The sequence below is a fragment of the Bos indicus genome, chromosome 8, assembly GCF_029378745.1.
Source record: "Bos indicus isolate NIAB-ARS_2022 breed Sahiwal x Tharparkar chromosome 8, NIAB-ARS_B.indTharparkar_mat_pri_1.0, whole genome shotgun sequence".
NCBI classification, from domain to species: domain Eukaryota; kingdom Metazoa; phylum Chordata; class Mammalia; order Artiodactyla; family Bovidae; genus Bos; species Bos indicus.
Window position 1 is genome coordinate 22,639,661 of NC_091767.1, and position 11,450 is coordinate 22,651,110.

General features: G+C 43.6%; 1 pseudogene; it reads right to left on the minus strand.

Moving 5' to 3' along the window:
- Positions 1–9,736: 9,736 nt before the first annotated feature.
- On the minus strand, positions 9,737–10,377 carry LOC109562451 (interferon omega-1-like; annotated as a pseudogene).
- Between the last annotated feature and the right edge of the window lie 1,073 nt (positions 10,378–11,450).

Here is an 11,450-nt window from a genome sequence, read left to right on the forward strand (position 1 = left end):
GGGGAAGATGAGGCTGCTGCTGGCCTGGCTGAGACAGCGTCTGGTGGAACCTTGAGGTAGGTTCTCTGATGCCATGCTTTCTAAGCAAGGCCATTAAATAGGGAACACAGTAATTTTCATTTTCTAGTCATTTCTATACACTTTTACTTCCTTTTTTGATTTTCATTTATTTATTCTGAATATGGTCAAAGAAATTGTCATCAGTCTAAACTATTAATTTTATCTATTTCCCAATAACTTCTAATGTACCCATCCAAATGGATATTTATCAATCAAATGAGAAAGGTCTTTGTCTTACATCAGAAATGATGTAGGTTTGTAAGTACAAACATTACCACTCTTTCTCTTTCATGTGTAAATGTGGCTCTTCTCTGTTCCATGAACACATTTTTGGCCCTGATCCTAGGCTCAATTTCTGTTTCTTACTTTGCTTAGGAAGGCAGGCTCTGTGTTTATCAGGCATTTACCAGGTCACTCTCGCAAAGAAACTGTTTGAAACAAAGGATGGGTTTTCTTGAGTGTTTGATTTAGAGAAGAGGCTGATTATTGTGAGTCCATGAGCTCCTCCCATGTTTCTTTTCCTTCTAGAACACGTTCCTGCAGGTCCATGTGGTTGTGCTTCAGGGAACCAGGAAGTCAGGACTATTACAGACATCACGCTTGCTTTCACCATTTTCGTACTGGAGACCTATTGTCCATTGCTGGCCCGGCCATTACCCTTACCAAGAATTCTGGTTCTTCTCAGATGATATGGGTGGGGAGATTCTAATTCCAGGATAATTGTATTTCCCCAGCAGCACCTCATTCACACGGGAGAGATCACATGGAGCCACCCCCTGTCCTCCGGAGTGACAGAGTCCCCTTGCTCACCTGCTGGGCTCCCTCCCTCAGGGCAGGCTCACCACATCCTGAGGACTCAAAAATCTCCTTTCTGTGGAGGGCTCATTTACTTGTGAAAATAAATCGTCTTCCTGAACCATCACCTCTCACCTGCAGTATTTGTGTGAAGGACCCTAGTTCTCAGTGGTGACCTCCTCTTCTCGGACCCGTTTCCCCAGGTGTCCAAAGTGTCAGCAAAGCTCAGTCCTTGAGAGCAAAAGTGAGTTTGTGCAAGTTGGTGGAGGAATTTCCAACTGCAATTATTCTGCTTTTAGTAGATTAAATAATATCTACCCTGCTAAGTATAGTTTTTATTATTCAACTCTTTTACTTAAACTGTTCGACACTTGTTCTGCTCAAACTTTCTGAGCTGGAGGATGGAGATTCAGTATTGGTGTTGTCTCTTGTTGGAAGCTTATGTCACAGAATCTAGTGAGTTACAGTTGTTCATTCAGGCAGTTGATTCCACCAGGCATCTCTGTTCCTCTGTCTCTTTTCCTCTGAGAATGCAGGACAGTGAGATCCAGCCTACTAGATCAGGAGAAATAGTCTTCTTTCCTTGAGTGTAATTTTTCATTTAAACTTTTTATATTCACTTAGTGACTTCTTTTGGGTAGGCTCTGGGAGTTGGCAGGAGAAGGCAATGGCACCCCACTCCAGTACTCTTGCCTGGAAAATCCCATGGATGGCAGAGCCTGGAAGGCTGCAGGCCATGGGGTCGCTGAGGGTCGGACACGACTGAGTGAATTCACTTTCACATTTCACTTTCATGCATTGGAGAAGGAAATGGCAACCCACTCCAGTGTTCTTGCCTGGAGAATCCCAGGGACAGGGGAGCCTGGTGGGCTGGCTGCTGTCTCTGGGGTCACACAGAGTCGGACACGACTGAAGCGACTTAGCAGCAGCTGGGAGTTGGCGATGGACAGGGAGGCCTGGTGTGCTGCAGTTCATGGGGCCGCAAAGAGTCGGACATGACTAAGCGACTGAACTGAACTGAAGTGACTAACTTATTGGACAAGATTTGTCTCATTGCTCCTGTTGTGGCTGCAATTCATGATGACGGGAGAACAACAAAGGGAAGTAAAGAAAGCCAGAGGGGCTGCATCTCTATCACTTTCAAGACATTAGATTTTCTTTGTTTCTCTTTACATTTCTAGAAAGTAAAATTGCAGTTTTTTTGTGGGCAACAAGAAAACAAGAGTAAGTCTCAATGTCATGAATATGAAAGAAGGGAAGTGGCTTTCCCCTGACCCAGTGACGTATTCTGAGTTAGCAAACTGCAGTGCAGCACAGCTGGGGACAAGTCTGAGGCAGAGGGAAACGATGAGGCCAGTATGAACAACAGAAAGGCTGGGACAGGGCTGCTTCTTACAGAAGCTCAAAGAAGGACAAGTCCTTGATCTGTTGACTGCCATCAGCTTTGTAAGACCAGCCTCCTAATTTTTCTTTTCTTTAATCAACATTTGGTCAGTATAAGGGGAGAAGGAAGAAGTCGTACTCACCAGCTCACAAGAGACAGACAATCAGAGCCCCAGTTGCTTGAACACTAATCCTTTCTTGCAGGGTCGACACGACCAGCCTTGCTGAGCATCTTCGTAGGTGATAAATCCACTTGGGCAAAGAGAATATGCTTTGAAACAACTAGAATGAAAGGGAAGTAAATGATTCCAAAAGATCCCGATCTCAGTCTAGCTAATAGTAGTTATGACATTAAAAATAATAACTGAATTTTATTGATTACTAACCCTAATGATCTCCCTAATATTCCGGCTCTTGATACTATCACATTGATGGGTTGGGTTTCTGCAGGTTTTTAAAGACTTTTTAAAATATTTATTTCATGTGTTTATTTGGCTGCGGCATGTCTTAGTCGATGTATGCTGGTTCTTGGATCTTGGTTGCTTCGTGCAGGATCTTTATTTTTTTTTCTTTTAATTTTTATTTTTAAACTTTACATAATTGTATTAGTTTTGCCAAATATCAAAATGAATCCACCACAGGTATACATGTGTTCCTCAAGATCTTTACTTAAGCCACGGGAAGTCTTGCTTGCGATGCAGAATCTAGTTTCCTGACCAGAGATCCAGCTCAGGCTGCCTGCTTTGGGCCCCTGGAGCATCAAGGAAGTCAAGGGGTAGAGTTTTAATATATGAATTTGGGGAACACACACACATTCAGTCCATAACACAGTAGTAAGAAGATACCAAGGTATTGTGTTTATGGCAAGGATTCATTAGGATCTATTTCATTCTTGATATTATTGAGGAGTAAGAACACATTCCCTGATGCTGCCCTCACTTTTTATGGCACATCCATCCTGAATTGATTACTAATTAAATGTTACAAGACTACCGTGGACATGATTACCAAGGACCTGCCAGACAAATTCCACAGACTATCAGTGTTTATCAAAAATGACAGTGACAACAACTACAAACTCATTAGCCTTTGTGAGGGACTCACGCAATCCTTCCAACATAGTTGGAACCGAGTTACTATTTTTGTTTCGAAGAGCCTCCTGCTAAGACTTTATTTGAATAAAATAATCTAACGATGAAGTGGCAAATCCAGTTTTCAAAACCTAAAATGTCAGATTCCACACTGCTGATGTAGACCGTCACACCTGCGCACACTGCGTGTGCTGAGCCCTCACTTAATTTCCTGTTTTATTTCTAACACGAGATGCACCCTTGTTGTTTCATACCTCGATGCTACAAACCTGTTTTAGTTCTTACTGAAAGTCTAAATGTGATTGACAAAATTAATAATTCTAATAATTATAAAATAATCATATTTAACTAAGATGATTCATATAGATTGTTCAATGAATCCTCACCATAAATTGGGGATACATGATGGACAAGATCCTTATGAGTTGTGACCCCAGCAAGAGATTGGATTACAAACATTTCAGTGAATCCTCAAGCTGATGGCTTTGTGAATGTAAGTAAAAAAACTACTTAATGCTTTTGAGAGGGTAACAGGCAGGAAGGCCAGGGGTTTCCAAACAGAGGAAACAGGCTGCAAGTGTCAGACACTTTCTTTCTCTCTCTTCAGCAGCAGGAGGAAACAAACTAGTCTTAGATTTGTTCCCCTTCCCCATACACATTTAAAAAGAGGTTTGTCTTAAACTTCTGTGTGGCCATAATGACACCTGGTTCCACCTGAACTGAACTTTTCCCAAACCTTGAGCTAACCAATGCATTTTTCTAGTGGAAATGTTTGTCTTAAGCTGATAATGTACTGTGTATTAACTCTAGACTCTGTGTTCAAGTCAGTTCCACCTAAAGGCTCAGAACCGACTTGACAAACCAGTATGTTACACTCATACAGTGTTCTCCTAATCTGTGTTAATGAAACTGTATATTTTTCTGGAAATCTGCCTTTCTTCAAGATTCATGTCAATCGTGTTATGGCCAGGGCTGACTCACCTGGTGCCAATGTTATCTCAATGCATGTTATGGGTGAGGGGCCTGGTGCCATTCTCTGAGTTTTGAGATATTTCCTTTGTCTAATTAGCAGACTGCGATGGCACCCCACTCCAGTGTTCTTGCCTGGAGAATCCCAGGGACGGGGAGCCTGGTGGGCTGCCGTCTATGGGGTCGCACAGAGTCAGACACGACTGATGTGACTTAGCAGCAGCAGCAGCAGTAGCTATATAACATCTGGCTGAAGACTAGGTCGGGGCACTTTTTCTGCCCCTTCTGATGTCTATGTCAAAAGCCTTCTGTATCTCTTTTATACTTTAATAAAACTTTATTACACAAAGTTCTGAGCGATCAAGCCTCGTCACTGGCCCTGGATTGAATTCTTCTTCTCTGGAGACCAAGAATCCTGGTGTCTTTTGTGGTTCAGCAACAAACTTTTGCTTCCAAATTATATGAATTTGGAAAATGATAAAAAAGAATAGAAGACGACCTAAGCTAACGGGTGAAATGTGAGGGATGGAGCAGAGCCTCCCCATTGCCATCAGCAGGGAAACCAAGAGTCCAGAAATTCAGCCCTTCACCTGGGCCTCTATGAAACAGTTCAGGTCCTGCACTAAACTCCGGAGCCCTCCGACTCCTTTTGCTGAGCCCCAGCGGCCGGGAGGTGGCGCCCGATCTCTCAGTAACTGACAGACCGGCACCGCCCACCCAGCGAGACCCGCCTCCAGGTACAGCGCTGCCAGCTGGGGCATCAGATCCACGGGGACAACAAGCGGGTCGCCGTGGGCAGGAGCCGCGACCGGAGCGAGGCGCCGCCGGGGCCCAGGGAGAGCTTGGGGCCGCGGGAACAGAGAGGAAACTTCCTTTTCGGGCCCCACTGCCCAGGCGAGCTTTGCGCCGCGTCGCTCAGAGCCTTTGATTTCTGCACCTCCAAATTCTAGGTAAGCTACTATTGCGTCCACCTCCCCTTCCTGGGAGAAGATTTTAGCCAGAGCGGTTCACACCGGTGCCCTTTTATGCCATGATTGAGGGCTGGAAATCACAGCATGTTGTGGTATGTTTTCAGATTCAGGATTGCTCTGGAGTGAGTGAAAGTCGTTCAGTCGTGTCTGACTGTTTGCGACCCCATCGATGGACTATACAGTCCATGGAATTCTCCAGGCCAGAAAACTGAAGTGGGTAGCCTTTCCCTTCTCTAGGAGATCTTCCCAACTCAGGGATTGAACCCAGGCAGGCAGATCTTTACCAGCTGAGCCACAAAGGAAGCCCTTGTTTATGGGGAAAAGGAGTAATTCAGGGAAAGGGGAAAGGTATCTACAATCTGGACAGGAATCTACTAGATATTGCGACCCTCCAGTGGCAAGACTTGGGGACAAAACTGAGACTTAAAAAGAAGTTCCTAGGTAAAGGGAAAATTATTTCATTTAACATTAATATAAATGGTTAATTTCTCCTGTAATGTTAATTGGTTGGAAAATGTTTTAAAATGTATAAGTCTTCAACTCACATCAAATTCAAATATTTTCCTTATGCCACAACATTACTTTAAGTTCCTGGCTTTAATGGAAGCAAAATCATCAGTAATGTTTTCAAGATTACTTCTTTGTTCATCTCTTCATATCTCTCTTCATCTGATCGAAAGCCATATTTGACAAACTTATGACCCAGTAACTACTTTGAATAACTCATCTCAATTTACAAAATCCTTTTTTCCTCTCATGTCTTTTAACCAAAGGTCATCTATTAAGCATTTTTTTAAGTCAGTTTTTCATTGGAGAGTTTCATTACCTTTTTCAAAATGTCTTCTCATATGGATAAGTTGTTTAAAAAATTGCAATTAAAATGCTTTTGATTTCAGCATAATGTGTGCTCAGTAGACACCAACTGTGAAATAGGCAGTTGGGCATATGATTCCAGCATGTGTCTTTGGAAGATATCATCATCAAGATACATTTTTAAAGGCCTGAAAACTAGAGCAGGTCATGACCTAGTTCATCAGTTTGAACAGAAGACAGTTCTGGGCTTTGAACACAGGAAAACAACAAACTTCTTGGTCACAAACGAAATTCAGACTGGATACCAGCCAGATGGCAGGAGTGCAGTGTGAGTGTGGAGCCTGGGATCTGGTTGAGGACCTTGCAATCTGTGTGTCTTCTAGCTGGAGATCACGGAGTTTGACTGAAAATGAATGATGACCTTCTTTACGTGAGTAAAGTGACAGTGCGGGAGCAGTGGGTGCGTCTGTGTGGATCAGAAATTCACAGGGAAGCCGCGCTTGCAGTGGATGTGATGGGGAAAGGCCGTCCTCTATCCTAGTGCAGTGGTCTTAGAACCAACGTCTCAGCTCCACAGCTCTTCTCCTCAACTCTACTCTGTGATGCTGGGGCTATAGTTCCTTCCAGTACATTTCTCCTTTGCCTGCGGATTGTTTTCCTTTCCCATACCAGTTCCAAGGGTGGACTAGAAGGCTGGAAGGAATTTTCTGTTTTCCTGACTGGAGTATGACTGATAACAACCGCCATCAATTAGGAAAAGGAAAACTAATGGTTGCTGCTAGATGCTATGTGTCACCAGTCAGATTGGCAAAAACTAAAAAGATGATAAGATCCTGTTTTGGTCAATGTGAGAGAACATATAAGAGCTTATATGGTCTTGAATGTGGATTAATGTAGCCATTTTTGTCATGGATGTTGGCAGTATGCATGTGCAAGGTTTATGTATTTTGACCAATAATATTGACTTCATGGCCCCTTGTTCAGAGAAAGACTCTCGCTTGGGTGTAAGACACCTGCATACACTTGTAGCAGTCTCTCCTCAAAGGCAGTAATTTCTGAGAAGGACCGACTCTAGGAGGTGACACTGCCGGCACTTAGGGACTGAAGTCTTCACGGAAAACAACTAGGATCAAACCCAGGACAGCCCAGAGCTGGAGAGCAGAGCCTCACCCTGCATGGCCCTTGCTCTTTTCTTCCTGCCTCTACTTTGCTGCTGAAAGACTGAAACCCAACAGCGAGTTGAGAAGGTAAGTTTAGAAATGTCTTCAAGAAGTAGTAGAGTTGTACTCATACTAAAGAACAAGAAACATTATTAATGAGTAATGTGTGTGATTTTCTGCATTCATATGAGATCTCTATGATTTCCCTATTATTCATTTTTATAGTAGATCAAAGAATTTTCTACTAATTCTTCTTTCTCAAAGAATTTCTGTGACTTCCTAAGAATACTTCTAGAAGTCTGAAACACAGAAACTGGAATTGTCTTCACCATTGAGCACAGGAGAGTTCACACACTGAATATTCTGTGAAACTAGCACCCAAGTTAAATATTTTTACCAAAGACCTAGCATCTTTCCAGTGCTGCCTTTCAGTCACTGCCTCAGGCCAGCTGTCCCGTCTGCTCCCTGTGGGCAGCTACTCTGGGACTCACTGTCCTGATCATTACTGCCAGGCACTCTTTTATGCTTCTTGTAGTATGGGCTCATTGATCCTAACAGTAGTCCTATGAAAAACTACTCTTATTTTCCCCATATTAAAGAAGAGGATCAAGACAGCATGCGTGCCTGTGTGCATGCTAAGTTGGTTCAGTTGTGTCCGACTCTTGTGACACATGGACTGTCGCCCACCAGGCTCCTCTGTCCATGGGATTTTCAAGAAAGAATACTGGAGTGGGTTGCCATTTCCTTCTCCTTAGTGTTTGTGATATTTTGCAGGGTCACACTGCTGTTAAATAGCAGAGCTGCAATTCAAAGGTTTTGAAGCTTCTAGAACTCTCCTTTCACTTGTGCTCTCTTCCAGTGATTTCCACTCAGAGAAACTTTGAACCAGAAACCATCACAGAACAGAGCTCCTGTGTTGGAGGCAGTGAGGAGACTGTGTAAGAGAGTAGATTGTTCAGTAAAGCAGGACTGAGGGGAAGGTGGGAGGAAGAGTAACAGGTGTCGGATCAGCCACTCAGCACCACATGTTGGCAACTTTTCTGGAGGAGATGAGTCTTCCCCCCAGATACTGACACCAACAGTTCTTTGCTGACTGGGTATAAATTAGTTTATCTGTGACTTCAGGACTAGTCATTTTCCACAGTTTCAGAATTCCTTTCTATCTCCTTTTTTTTTTTTGGTGGGGTGGAATGGAGGGCTGCACTCCGTAGCTTGCAGAATCGTAGTTCCCTGAGCAGATATCCATGGCACCTGAGCTTCCTACACTGGAAGCGTGGAGTCCAAACCACTGGACTGCCATGGAATTCCAGGAATTCCACCTTTTGACAATCAAGTCCTGAGAAGTAATAGAGCCATTCCATAGTATACATGGACAAATGCAATTCCACAATAGGTTTATGTAGACAAAATAAAGATTTAGGTCTTCAGAATGAAGAAACAAGTTTACCTTCATAAGAATTTAATATTTTTGAGATTAGTTGTTTGTCAGTTGCTTCATTTGCTATTATTTTCTCCCATTCTGAAGACTGTCTTTTCACCTTACTAATAGTTTCCTTTGATGTGCAGAAGCTTTTAAGGTTAATTAGGTCCCATTTGTTTATTTTTGCTTTTATTTCCAATATTCTGGGAGGTGGGTCATAGAGGATCCTGCTGTGATGTATGTCAGAGAGTGTTTTGCCTATTCGATGCACCATACTGGATGCTTGGAGCTAGTGCACTGGGACGACCCAGAGGGATGGTATGGGGAGGGAGGAGGGAGGAGGGTTCAGGATGGGGAACACATGTATACCTGTGGTGGATTCATTTTGATATTTGGCAAAACTAATACAATTATGTAAAGTTTAAAAATAAAATTTAAAAAAAAAGGAAAAAAAAGAATTTAATAAAAACAAATTAGAAGATTAAGGAAATGAATATGTTTTCTAAATTTTATTACAATGTAAACAAAAATTTTATATAAAAATATAAATATGATGTGGAGAAGGCAATGGCACCCCACTCCAGTACTCTTGCCTGGAAAATCCCATGGGCAGAGGAGCCTGGTAGGCTGCAGTCCATGGGGTCGCTAAGAGTCAGACACAACTGAGTGACTTCACTTTCACTTTTCACTTTCATGCATTGGAGAAGGAAATGGCAACCCACTCCAGTGTTCTTGCCTGAAGAATCCCAGGGACGGGGGAGCCTGGTGGGCTGCCATCCATGGGGTCGCACAGAGTCGGACACGACTGAAGTGACTTAGCAGCATAAATATGATGAGATAAAATAATGAATGAAAATATGTACATAAATAAACATATAAATAACATCAGGGCAGTCATTGCTATGCACTGATTCCTGTGCAGCTGAGTACTTTTTATAACTACTTGCTTATTACTACTGAGAAAGTATTTTTGATTTAATTCAATAAATACTGTGGCTAAAGCAGAATTCAGAGTCTCTTAAATGGCTGCAGGTGAGTGTACAACAGTGATGTGGCATCTTAGTAAGAGTTATGTCAAGCTGAGTTCAGATCTCCATCCATCATCTTAACCTTTCTTGCAAGCTGGCTGATGAAGAGAAGGATCTCATCATCTCCACTCTGACGATTTCCCAGGCGCAGTCGCTGTATTCCTTCTCTTGCAAGTAGACATGGATGCTCTGGAAATACCTCTTCACGGCCAGTGTGGGACCCGTCCTTCCCAGGGCAGAGTTTTGCTCTCCCATCCCCTGCCCCAGGCAGGCGTCCAGGTCATCCAGCTGCTGATGGAGTCCAATGCGGAGCTGCTCTAGGAGGGTGGTGTCCCAGGCAGCAGAGAAGCGCTCTGTGTGGAAGAGGTTGACAGTCTGCTGGAGCATCTCGTGGAGCACAGAGATGGCCTGGGCCTCCTGGAGCTGGCCGCCCTACACTATCTCCTGGGGGAAAGTGAAGTCTTTTCTGTCCTGTAGACAGAAGCGAGGAGAGAGCCTGCTCATTTGGCCCAGGAGCCTGAGGTTCTTCCTGCCAACCAGCACGTGGTTCTGAGACAGGTCACAGCCCAGGGATCCTCCCGGGCCATAGCTGACCAGCACCAGGGCCATCAGTAGAGAGAGCATGACGGCCATGGGGAAGATGAGGCTGCTGCTGGGCTGGCTGAGACGGCATCTGGTGGAACCTCGAGGTAGGTTCTCTGATGCCATGCTTTCTAGCAAGGCCATTAAATAGGGAACATGATAGTTTTCATTTTCTAGTCATTTCTGTGTACTTGTACTTCCTTTTTTGATTTTCATTTATGTATTCACAGTATGATCGAAGAAAATGTCATCAATCTAAACTATTAATTTTACCTACTTCCTAATAACTTCAAATGTACCCATCCAAATGGATATCTATCAATCAAATGAGAAAGGTCTTTGTCTTAAGTCAGAATTAATGGACATTTGTAATTATATACATTATTCCTCTGTCTCTAATGCATAAATGTTGGTCTCCTCTTATCCGTGAACACATCGGGAGCCCTGCTATTAGGCTCCTTTTTTCTCTCTTACTTTACATGGGAAGATAGCTCCCTCAGCTCTGTGGTTTCTGCATTTATTTAGGGGTTTACCAGATCACTCTGGCAATTAAGTTCTTCAAAACAAATGCTGAGTTTTCTTGAGTGTTTGATTTAGAGAAGAGGCTGATTATTATGAGTCCATGAACTCCTCCCCTGTTTCTCCTCCTTCTGGAACACATTCCTGCAGGTCCATTTGGTTGTGCTTCAGGGAACCTGAGGTCAGGACTGTTACAGATATCATCATTTTTTTCCACCATTTTCTTACTGGAGACTTGTCGTCCTCACAGACTGGGCCAATACTCCCACCAGAATCCTGGTTCTTCTCAGAGAACATTGACAAGGAGACTCTCAATCCAGAATAATTGTATTTTCCCAGCAGCACCTCACTCACAAGGGAGAGATCACATGGAGCCACCCCCCTGTCCTCTAGAGTGACAGAGTCCCTTCCTCCCCTTCTGGACTCCCTCCCTGAGGACAGGCTCACCACATCCTGTGGACTCGAAAATCTCCTTTCTGTGGAGGGCTTATTTGTTGGGAGAATAAATCATCTTCCTAAACCCCCGTCCTCTCCCCTGCAATGTTTGTGTGAAGAACCCTAGTTCTCAGTGGTGACCTCCTCTTCTCCTGACCCATGTCCCCAGATGTCCAAAGTGTCAGCAGTGCTCAGATACTGAGAGCAAATATGTATTTGTGCAA